At 34.5% G+C, this 12,909-nt stretch overlaps 1 protein-coding gene across 5 annotated transcripts in view; it reads left to right on the top strand.

Moving 5' to 3' along the window:
- The window catches only part of EcR (Ecdysone receptor), a 483,791-nt gene that overhangs the window by 406,394 nt on the left and 64,488 nt on the right, over positions 1-12,909 (top strand). The window lies entirely within an intron of this gene.

The following is a 12,909-nucleotide window of genomic DNA, read 5'->3' as shown; positions in this document are numbered from 1 at the left end:
GTGCCCAGAAGCTATCTGTTAGATTGTACTTTTGAAAATAAGAAACTAGAAGAACTGACCATGTGCCGGGTAATTCAAGAGCATCTCGAGGGAGGCAGAAGATCGGACTTCAATTCCAACGCTCAGAGGTCCGATTTTTCTCTGGTCTTTTAACAAGATATTTGAATAATTAGGTCTACTAGTGTTTTATGTTTAACGACAGTATATTTTTCACGAAGTCATAAGAATATTCAGATTATGTATCGAAATCTTTTCGTTAATTCGATATATTTTCTCCATTCTCACTTCCTGTTTCGTCAAATATTTTGTTGTCCAAGAACATTATTATTAAATTTTATTTATATAGAACTAATCAAGGGCGACCATAAGGGGGTGCAAGGTGGGGCGCTCGCCCTCTAGAGAAAATTGTACTTTGGAATATCGAAAACCCAATAGAATTTTTAGAATAGTCACAGCCTATATTTGAAACTAGACCTATATTTGAAATGTCGCTTTTTCTGGTCCCCCCCTTGGAAACCACATGGGCGCCCTTGGAACTAATTAACACTGAAATCATATCTAAACTTCTAAACGTAAATGAACTACTTACTAAAAAGTTTAGTAAAATTTTGTTACTACGATTATCTAATATTCTATAATAGTCTTATTCTCCGTGACTACTATTATTGGTATGTGGGCTAAATAGCTTGACCTAGCCTGACTCATGGATGGAAATTCCCGCAGTCATGTTATGGAACTTCTTTCAGGTTTTATTTGTGTGTGTTTGAGTAGGTGTAACGAAACATGAAAAGACGCCGAACAAACGTATGCAAGTTCTCAGAACATCAATTTGCAACAGGTTAAAACAGTTCTTCGTAGTGTTGGACAATAATGTTAGCATGAATGTTTTTGCAGGACTTGAGCTCTGGAGTGTAGTTTAAAGCTTTAATAATAATAATAATAATAATAATAACATAGTGGCCCAGTGGTTAGCGCGCATGGTTTTGATGTGCATATTCCCGTGTTCTTTCTTGATAGGATACAGGATTTATAGGATACAGAATAAAGTTGTAGAAACGAAAAGCGTGGGTGGGAAGAAGCAGAAGATCCTGAAATATCCTAGACATGATGGTCATCAGACGCTCGCATGGCTTGGATTTGAACCAAAGCTCTCTCTACCATTGAGGCAGCTTATTCAGAAAAAAAAATGGTCGAAATGTATGTGTGTGTATTTTAATAACAATTTTTATCCATCTTGCTCGTAAAATATTTGCTTCTTACTGATAGTTTTACTAAAGACAATTAGGATTACTGAATTATGAGTTTCTTTGAGGTGTAAAGTTAATTGTATTTCTAGACAGTGAGTAGAGTGAATTCAATTGAAGCCATTGCCTTGCCGGTTTTCCTTCCCTGACATCATATGCCAGGATGGTTTTGTCCAGAATTATCCAACTTCCTTCACCTGTTTCCTGAACCAACGGAATAGACCCTACATATGCGAGTGATTATGTGTCATTTGGCATCTTTTCAGTCCTTGAATTTAATTATGATAGCACAATACACAGTCAAAATCGAAACGTGTTTCCATAACGTTGTGCTTGAGGTACTAGTAGAAGAACCGCGTTACTGTTTCTAGAATTAGCAACAATAACTGTGAATTTGTACTACCCTTATAAAAAGAAAAAAAATGGGGGGATGGGGAGGGGATCGCTAGTGATATCAAAGAAAATTAAAGGAATATTTTTTCCAGTTGCAATATACAGGATAGGGTATAAGTCTCTTCTCACTTTGATATGTACGATATTTCGAGGAACCGAACTCCTTTGAAAAATCCAGGGGCCAGCAGGCGGCCATGGGTACTAACAGTCCTAATTACATTGGAATGGACTGGCTCATTTTTTCTTGTTTATGAAAACAGTGTTGCAGGTTTCCTAACGAAGCTATGAATTGAGTTAGCGTAATTTTTAGTTCTTGAGTAATTGATTTCTGAACTCTGTTACTATGTTCGGTAACAAAAGTACTCTCCTCTCTTCTTACAAATCTGATTGAGATACATCCTGTTTTTAAGAATTAACAATCTTGTGTAGTAGATGCGATTCTGCTTTCAACAGGTGGTCCTGTCCCATATGGCCTCGGTGCAGAAAAAAATGTTAAACTCCAATCAGTTAACCAGTGTGTGAATTCTGTGTCCGGAGTCCCATTTTCGTTGCTTGGTAGAGACACGTGATGGGTTTGGATCAATGATCCTTATGTCTCGGTTGTGAAATCTGATTGAAACTAATTAAATAACACCGAAATTGCTATGTTTCGCCAAGTTTTACTTCTTCCGACTGTCCTCGTACATTATAGGGCTTAGCTGCTCTGTTTTTTTTTTTTTTAATACATAATTATCGAGAGAGTTTTCACAGCAATTAATTCACGTATGAGTATGTAATTCATACGGAATATTTACAGTACACGAAATCCATTACCTGTATTTATATTCTCTAGTCTGTATTTCAACGTGTCAGAGAATTTGCAAGACATTTGACGTAGGTGTACAAATTTAACAGACAAAATCGATGTTTTGCAGAGTATCTAAAATGTTTAGCTACGAACAGGGCCGTGGCGTGGAAAATCAGCGCCCGGGGCGAGAGTATACGACGGCGCTCCTATACATATATTCCAAGCAATTTTTCCTATCTTTTCCCTTTTTTCTCCTGAATTTTTCGCCCCCTTACTTCGGCGCCCGGGGCCGTCGCCCCGCTCCCTCCCCCCCACGGCACGGCCCTGGCTACGAAGTAGACAATTAATGTAACTAGTGCCGTACCTAAGAAAGGTTTTCGGGTTTAACTCCTCCCTTTGAGCAAGATATTAAAGCATAATTCTGCGTAACTATAATTTTACACGTTATAATATCTGTTCTTAATTAATCACTTTAGAATTTTCGGCCACGCGATCAGTTATTGCAAAAGTTTACATATTAACTGTGTTAACCTCCATGTGAAATATACATAATTTATCTGCCCGCATACCTGAATGTAATTTTTCATTTTCGCAATGTTTAAGTACATAACTACTAGAAAGTTGAAGGTCGGAACTTTCTGTTAATGTCTGTTGAGATATCATCACGCGTACCAAATTCTATTAAAGTGATATTTATTTATTTCTCTTGCTTTCTAAAACACTTTTCCGCCATTTGTAGGTAAGGTTGTAAGAAATATGGATTTTTTTTTGTCAACTCATTCAGATAATTTTATGTAGTATGAGAATACCTGCAGATGAGGGGAGTATAGGCCTTATAAAACAAGATGTATAATCTACCTGTCTATGTAAAAATGAAAGTGACTATGTTTGCGACTTACTAACTCTTGAATTACCCGATCGATCTTAATCAGATTTTCAACACATAGGAGATTCGAGACTGGAATTTTTTTTAATCATTTCACTTTGACGGTGCAACTTAGGGGGAGATTGGGGGAATTATATAAAAATGATCGAAAAAATTACCGATATTTGTATCGAATCCATAGTTTTCGGGGACGCTGAGAGTGACACTTCCGATGCCGTTTAAAATCCAAATTCAGCTCACAATAGCAATATTTAATTTTTATTTATATAGATTACTTATTTTCTGATTTTTCATTATATTTTCTTTGTTTCTGTCGGTTTGAGAGCACTTCAGTAATAGAAAAAAAAAGTGACTGACTGGCGAAAATATTACTAATTTTTCATCAGCAAAGCGAGTAATTGACGCTAGTTTAAAATATATATGAAGACTTACAATTAAATCAGCGTTGTTCAATTGCGAGTTTAGCTTTTCTTTCAGTACCAAAGCTGCATTAGACATTGGCCTATAGTTTAAGATAGAATGAACTCTGTAGTAAGTTTAAATTTTAAGGCCCGGGACCCCGTGTACTAAATGTGTGCATGCTCATCACTAGACCAGTGGGGATGGCAAAATTCAAATTAATTGCGTGTCACCCACATTATAGTTGAGAATCTCAAACTAAGTTCGGGTTTATGCTATCTTCAGACGTGTCAATCTTATTATTTTTATAATGTTATACTAGGGTAAATGTGTCTTTAATTTTCTCAAAATTTTATCTCTGTTGTCAAACTATTCTTCAGTGGCTAAAGATGCATTTTTTAAACTGAAATTCTTAAAACGGAAGTAGACCACTTTTATATATAGACATGCTTTAAATTGATATGGATGATAAAAATATAAAATTTTACTTTTAAGTTAGACAGAAAAAGCTATAATTCTTTCAAAGAAAGAAAACCACTTATAAGAAATAATCTGCTGTAGTGCTGTGTAACCCCTTTCGTTTCCCAGCACGGCCACAAGATGCAAATAAGTTTATTTGCGTGTTTATTGCAAGATGTTATTTCCTGCCACCGTATATTACAGCCAGTAATTTTTTCCCCTTTGAATACGTATTAATTATTTTTTTAAAAATACAAGCACGTGTATATGTAAAAAAGAGTTTATACCTAATGAATATGATTATTACTTCCCAAGTCAAGCATCATTATAATATACTTCTAGTAGGGGATGAATTTCACATTGCGTTTTAGGAATATGTTTCTATAACAATAGAAAAGTTGAAGACGCAGACATGTTTTTAGCGTCTTCAGTGCACAGCGCTGTAAGCAGGTGCCATCTGAAACCAGAATTTTAATGTTAAATTATGGACCGCATTAAAATTATCGTTAAAGGCCCAAAATATTATTCATCCACACCATAAGGATATTGTAAGATATTTAAAAGTTAATCTAGTAATATGTATGCAATTTCAGAAAAATACATTATCATTTATATATTAAAGAAGAGTCTTGTACATTAAATTATTGTAGCATGTAATGTTTTATATGTATACCCTTTTGCCATCCTTTCTTACATCCTTCAGTTCTGATTAATACTGTTCAACTTATTTCCAGTATTCATTTTGTAAATAATTTTCTACTGTTATACCAATATCCGAATTTTTGATTTCAGTATTTGAACAGTTATTGGAGTTTATTCGTTATTTGAACAATTATTCGAGTTTATTCTTTATTTGATTAATTAGTCGAGTCCATTCGTTGTTTGGACAGTTATTCGAGTTCATATGTTACTTGAACAAATATTCGAGTTCATATGTTACTTGAACAAATATTCGAGTTCGTTCGTTATTTGAACAATTACTCGAGTTCATTTATTTCAAGAATCATTCGAGTTCATTCGTTACTAGAACAATTATTCAAGTTCATTCGTTATTTGAACAATTATTCAAGTTCATTCGTTATTTGAACAATCATTCAAGTTAATTCGTTATTTCAACAATTATTCAAGTTCATTTGTTCTTTGAACAATTATTCAAGTTTATTCGTTATTTGAACAAATTTATTTGAGTTCATTCGTTATTTAAACAATTTTATTCGAGTTCATTCGTTATTTGAACAATTACTGAAGTTCATTCGTAATTTGAATAATTATTATTCGTCATTTAAACAATTATCATTCGTTATTTGAAGTTACTAGAATTCATTCGTAATTAAAAAAATATTCGAGTTCATTTGTTATTTGAACAATTATTCGAGCAATTATTCATTATCCGAATAACGAATTTGAATATTGAATTTTACCGCACTGGTTATAATGTTCTTGTGGAATGAGTTTTCCGAAAAAAGAAAATCCACCTCGGAACACATTTAACAAGTTTCATATTATTTCATAATGCATTTACTTATATGTTTCTGTGCATCCTGAGCTGTGTATAGTTTTGTGTGTGCCTTTGAATCTTCCGAATGTAAAGAGAGGACTTTTGTAATCATTTTAAAAGTATTATTTGTTAATGTGCAGAATTAACTAACTTAAATTCAAGTGACGCGAATCGATGTTCCATATTCTTAGCTAAGACTGGTTGTTGCACAATGGAAATCCTTAGCCCCTGCGGTTGCAACACGCTTGTTATGCACGATTGGTGTTAATATTCTAAAATCGTTTGCATAACGGAATGTTTTCCATCTTAATAGATTATTATTCCATAAGCACAATAGCGAACATTCAACCAACAATGTGATCAGTACAACAATGCTGTGTTGTCATATTGGCGATTGACTTGCTGTTTCCGACGTTGGTGAAATAGTGAAACGGTGCTCTTAAATGTGCCGTTTTGTACTGCTTGCATTGAAAAGTTCCCAAAACAGATAGTGTGTTATTAGGAGAAATGGCCGCATTTTAAGTGCGTCCTTTTTTTCTTTTTAATGTCAGTATAATGTCCTTTGTTAATATTGATTTAATACACCTTTCAAAATTTACTAGAATTGAAATTACAGTAGTCGTCGTACCAATATTATTTATTTATTTACTTTTTTTTTTTTTTTTAAATATCAACACCACGTGAGATGGGACCATCAATTTAATGGATTTTTACTTAGGTATTCGAAGGTGGTACGCTAGCCTCTAAATATTTGCTGATTAATGTAGGTATCATCGATATAAAATATTATGACATAAGTTTTCGGGAAATTTGGAGGATTTAAGAGTCTTCATCCCGGCGAAATTAAAATACCGCTAATTTTACAGTAATTATGTGATATCTTCAAATAGATAAAAGATAATTGAAATAAGAAACAACAGCGCCCTAGACAATATTATTTTGCGTGAGGTACCGTTATCACAAGTCATCTAGTGGCTTTCCGTTTTCAGCTGTTTAGAAACGCGAAAATAAATGCCGATTTTCAAAATGGCTCAAAATCGAAAGCAGATAAGTGAGTCGTTATAGCGGTTTCTCATGTAAAATATTATTGTCTAGGGCGCTCTTGTTCCACATTTGGATCATCTTTTATCTATTTGAAGATATCACATAATTACTGTAAAATTAGCGGTATTTTAATTTCGCTGGGATGAAGACTTAACAAAATAAAAATCCGTCAAATTAAGGCGTGTAAAATGTGGTGTAGTCAGCGACAAAAGATCTTTCCGTTTGGTGAAATTAGTTTCGCTAATAACTTCAAAATGGAAGGACAATTCGGGTATAGTATTCAGTAAATTAAAAAGAATGTAATTATCTGTACATTCTAGCCATACTACCGTTATTCCCAAAATAAATTTTACCAAGCGGAAAGAACTTTTGTCGCTGACTGTACAACCATCTCGTATAGACCACTCATCGAGATGCAGTAGCTCAGTAGTAGATCACTTACCTCTGGTGCAAGGGGACTCCGATTCGATCCCTGGATATGAGAATTTGTTATAGACAGCATAGTTGCTGTGAACTTTCTCTGAGTTGACCGTTTCTTCTGCATTTTCATTCCATCAATTCTTTCATTCAACTTCCATTAATCATCCATCACCTTTAGCCTAAAGGATACAATCATGGGGGATGGGGTTAAATGTTGCGTTCCATTTTCTAGTTTCTGACATCTACAGAGGCTAAGATGATTGATAAATAATGCAAAACACCATTATAAGGAGATTAGTGACGACAATACTGATTGTAAATTTCCTGTGTGTTTCTGCGGCGATTATTGCTTGTTAAGTCTTATTTGATTAGATTCTAGAAAAAAAGGAGGTAGTTGATACTATTGTCGTACCCAATAGTTAATCTGTTGATTAATAGATGAAAAGGGTGAAATTGAACTAAATTCTCGTCTAAAATTGTTAAACTACGTTGAAGTAGATAAAGCACCTGGACGCAGATGTATAAATGAAACTCACTTAGTACTTAGTTTTCCTTGATTTGCACTTATGACTTTGCCCTTAACTTTGACGTGACGGATAAAATGTAACAAATGCAGAGGAGAGAGCGCTCTGTACTCTCTTCTCCTATATTATCTTTAGCCTATCTGAGAAACACATAATGAGTAAGACGCTAAATATTCTCCCAGCGAAGCCATCTGTTAACGACCGTGAATTTTTGTACTAATTAGCACATTCACAGGAGAACTTCTCATTTTACCTGGGAGGGGAACCTGGTTGCTTCGTTCTATCTGATGTTTTTGAGCTGAGTTCTTCCATCACGTGCTCCTTTGCAATGCTTTTTTTTTCTTTCTTCATATGTGTAAAATTATATTTTGTTATTGATCGTACTAGGTTTGAATGAGCATAGGATCAGCAATCAGGTCTTTGGAAGCTCCTCTATTTCTCAGATCTAAATGTGTATTTTTTTTTCTTATTTTCTTAGGATTAACCATACAATATGTGCTCCACTTTCCTTCACTTTATAATGGATTTGTTTTTATATATGTTGTGTAGTCTTCCAATACTGTAAATGTTATTTTACACGAAGTCGATTATTTACAAATGAGATTTTCTGCTTATCCTATTATCACCTTCTTACACGAATTATTTATTTTTTGCTTGTTACGTCTTAAGAGATACAGTTTGTAAATAAATCTCGCCATAGACCTAGAAATTCCTCTAGAAAAATTCCCTGTTAGAAGTTTACTTAGAAACGATATTTAAAATGAATTCTCTTTTTGAGCGTCATGGACGGAAAATTTTTCCCTGCCACGGGTACATCCATGATAGTTTGGTAAAAGATCATCCAAACCATTCTCCGAAAACTTGACGGAAGAAGTATGTATATATCTGCAAAATACTGCAATACAAATTATACTTGTTTTGGCTTTTTCCCACTTGATGTCGCTTAAATCGTCGAACAATTGTGAGAAATCGTAGTAAAATAGAGCACACTCTCAACAAGAAAAAATCTCTTAAAAACACTTAAAACAGAGGAATTGTCGTGCGATCTGACACCATAGAAGTTGTTTTTTCGATCCTCAGTAGCAGGGGTGCCCAGCAGGGGATACTATGACGCACAGAGCGGGGGTGGGACAGAAATGTAATATTTCAACTAGTTTCATTTAATTTCTTACACATTTGACATGTTGTACGTATACGTAGCAACTAAATAAATTTCCCATATACCCTATCAGATCACTGGCATACTGGCTTTAGATTTTAGTTAACTTTTTTTTATATGATTTTCCCCAATTATCCTGATTTTTGTATATCCGAATTGTGGCTAGAACTTATTAATCCGGATAATTAGTGTTTCACTGCATTTCTGCTTATATGACCAGTTAAATACACAATTTCATCTGTACTCCGCTGCGAATCATTAAGATGTATTGCATGTTACTGTTTATTACATCTTATAATTTTGAAGATGAATCCTGAAAAGAGAGAACAACCTAACACAATTTAGGAAAATTATCAATATATTTTTTAAAATTTTATTTTTCGGAACGCGTTTTCTTTAGTTTCGAGCTGTTTTTTTTTCAATCTGAAAAACTCATTAAGATCACATTGAGAAAGAATGTAACCATCTGTAGTAGTTATAAAGAAGTATACCACAATGTTTGTATATTTGATAATCTTGTTTAGTGGGTCAGGAAGCGACGTAACATATCTGAAGCTGCCAAGGGTCAGGCAACTGGTGTGTATGGTGTTTCTGTCTGTCTGAGGGAAGGGGGTACATCATTCTTCCTTCTCTCCCCCTTCTCTTTCCTGTTTGCATGCGAACGAGAAGTGGTTTTCATGAATCACATGTGTTTCAGTTGCTATACATAGCAGGTGGTGAATCTTGAGTCTTCTTTTTTCTTGTTATATAAAAAATATATATTGTTTCCGCTCTTCCTATTCTTTTCTACATGAAGATCACATTCAGACTTCCTGAAGCATTAGCGTTTAGCAGAAGTCATTTAATATAGTAAAAATAGTGGAAATATATCCATGCCAGTAAAAAGAGTATGCATCTAATATGTTGTCTTGGCTTTAAAATAGATAAAGTTGGTAAAGAAGAGCCTCCATGGACGATGAGATAAGGACTAAAATTCACTTAGGAGTCTTAGAAGCACAGCAATCTAAACTGAAGTTTTGGACTGGCCAGATGGCGCTTCCGCAGTGTATAGTCAGTGCAAAAGACCCAGTGTATTTGCGTCTATCTATCTAAAGTGCAATTCAGAGAGTTTGACAACAATCATTTGATGGTTGGATCGACACAGAAAATTCTGTGCTTTTGCTGAGAGTGGAATTTGAACCATGGATGTCAAAGATTTTTCTCTGCAACGGAACAGATATCAAAGATATAATCCAATTGTATCCGAATAAATGTAGGCATGAAAGATATAATCCAATTGTACCTGAATAAATGTAGGGATGAAAGATATAATCCATTTGTATCTGAATAAATGTAGGGATGAAAGATATAATCCAATTGTATCTGAATAAATGTAGGCATGAAAGATATAATCCAATTGTAGCTAGAATAAATGCAGACATGGAAGATATATATTCCAATTGCATCTCAGTACGTAAAAGCAGAAACGAAAAATATAATACAACTGTATCTTAATAAATATATAGCTAGACCATACACCCTATTTGTGAGACATAGACCTGTGGTTTATGGTTGAATTTGAACATGATCCATAATCCATGTCTTCTGAACCAAAGACGAAAGCATTGACTATTCAGTCAAGAAATTGTCTTTTACGGACATTTTGTTTGTTTGTTCTGAAAGTAATGCTAGGTATATTTCTAATAAAGAAATTACCAACTACGTATTCTGCGTGTTCATTGCAAATAACAGTCACATCTTACCAGTAAATACAGCATTGGTCCCAGCTTTAAAATCCTATGTCAATGAACTTGCATGAATATATTCATATCATGGATTGGTTGCTGTCAGAGAACTGTAATATTTCCACCTTGAAAGGAATGCGATGAACGAAATTAGGGTTAATAATCGACTGAAAGGTAATACAAGGGTGGATTTCATAAAGAAAATCACTGCTTGATTTCTATTTGCAGTGTTTGAATACTGTTTGTAATGACAAGTAAGCGATTCATTCACTCTCTCGCTGATATGGCACCTTGAAGTGAAAGCTCCCGATGTTGATATTTCGTCGCCGTATCATTTTTTCTTTCTTTTTTCTTATTATTATTGAGCCTCCGCAATTACAACCCAAAACTTTTTCTTTCATTTCTTCAATCCAGTCAGCACGCCCAAACACAAATCATAGACCAGTATTCAGGTCACTGAACGCTTTTATTGTGGTTCTCTTGGTCTGTATTCATCAACACACACACACATATATATAACAGCAGACACGCATGTCGTGTGTGGTATGTTTCTCTCTAGAGGTGTTACTCCGTATCTTTTTCGTTGTCTGGTTCTTCATGACTGGAGAAACAGACTTCTTATATTAAATAATAATAAAAGTTTTCAGAGTTGTTACTAGTTGAAAGTATCTTGAAAACAATAAAAACCGTCTGGTCTTAGTCTGCGGTATTAGTGTCTAATCCGATGACTATAATATCTAATTGTCATGTTCTTACAGTGTACAATTTATGAACGTGCAGCTCCTTTCTTCAGAGATGAGTAGCAGAATTTATCGAGAACTTTCCGTTTGCATCAAATGTATACCAATTCTGGATTATAACTAGAGAAAAGCTCCACTTATAATAAACCATTCTCTTTTGCTTTCATGGAAAGAGTTTTACATACCATCGACAATGAAATACGAAATTTTCGGATGTTTGTTTCTAATTTTTTTTAGCAAATTATAGAAATTTACTGGTTCATGCAGCCACAAATAAACGAAAGGTGTTTATTTATTTATTTTTTTTTTCAAAATTTCTATCAAATTTAGTTTTTGGTACTTCCAAGGGTAGTCGATAATAGTGCATGAAATAAATGAGCATTAAATAATAACGGTTAGATAGTTAATTATTTATTACTGCTACAGTTCAATGACCAAAAATGTATTCGCAATAGATTGTCATCCGTACCTTTTTGCTCTAACATGTCAGCAACTATTCTCGTGGTTGATTGCTGATCAGTGGTGTTTTCAGATACTGTCAATGGCCGATGGGTAATTACAATCTTGCATTGATCTTACTAACAGTTGATATTCTTTTCGAATATTCAATATCTGATACAATTTTTTGGGTTGTATCTACATTGGTGTCATTTTTTGCTGAACTCCGATTGGTATTTTTTTTCAGTCGGCGTTATCGGTGTCGTCTGTTGTTTATGGTAGTAGTCAAGATTATTGGTTTAATTTGTCGGTTAGTGATTGACCGTTGATGGTGTCAATGTTCGTTACTGTATTTTAGCTGTTGGTAAAATATGTCGATTTATATTTTGTGAGATATTACAGTCTTATATTGATGGTCGATGAAATTTCAGAAAATATATATATATATATAATATGATAGAAAGTTCAGCTTTCATCAGAAACGGACTAAGCTTTGTCGCCGTTTGTAGGGTTAAAGACCATGTATTACCAACTGCTCAAAATTCACCATGATAGGATTTGGCGTGTTTGACCATGTTCCACGCCATATTCCAATCCAAATCCAATCCAAAATATCATATTCCAAATGTGATAAACTCTTTTCATCTAACACAGTATCGGCCAAATGGTAGTTCACAAATACGAAAGAGTATGATTTGTTCCCTCCTCTCTCTCTGTCTCTCTTTTTAATTCTATACGTATCAGAAGTATGTACCTAATCATTTAATAGGATGACATTTACTTCCTGCCCCAAATTCATCAACGGCTCCGGAACCGGTACTATGATATAGTGAGCCGTTGTAAAGGACCTCGTTTATGCGTATACTCACCGTCGCTGACACGCCTGCTTCCTACGGACGCACACCCTCGCTAAAGCTCGGGCCCCCTTGCTGTGCTTCTGTCATGACTCGGTTAGATATAATTTGTGCTTTTTAGTGACCACCTAGCACAAGTTGGTTCGTGTTTTATGCTCTTTAGTTTTTATGCCATACGTTCACACTGTACTTATGACTAAATCACAGTTACAAATAACGAACCGTAATTACTAACAAGTGAGCCAGAGTCACTACCAAGTAATTTGGGGGAGAAATTATATCATACCCATTTAATATACCAGAATCGAGACTTGACTTTTAGCTTTGAAAATATTTTGTA

The sequence above is a fragment of the Thermobia domestica genome, chromosome 15 (assembly GCF_964235325.1).
Source record: "Thermobia domestica chromosome 15, izTheDome1.hap1.1, whole genome shotgun sequence".
In the NCBI taxonomy this organism is placed as follows: Eukaryota; Metazoa; Arthropoda; class Insecta; order Zygentoma; family Lepismatidae; genus Thermobia; species Thermobia domestica.
This window is presented reverse-complemented; position numbering and strand designations above follow the sequence as displayed.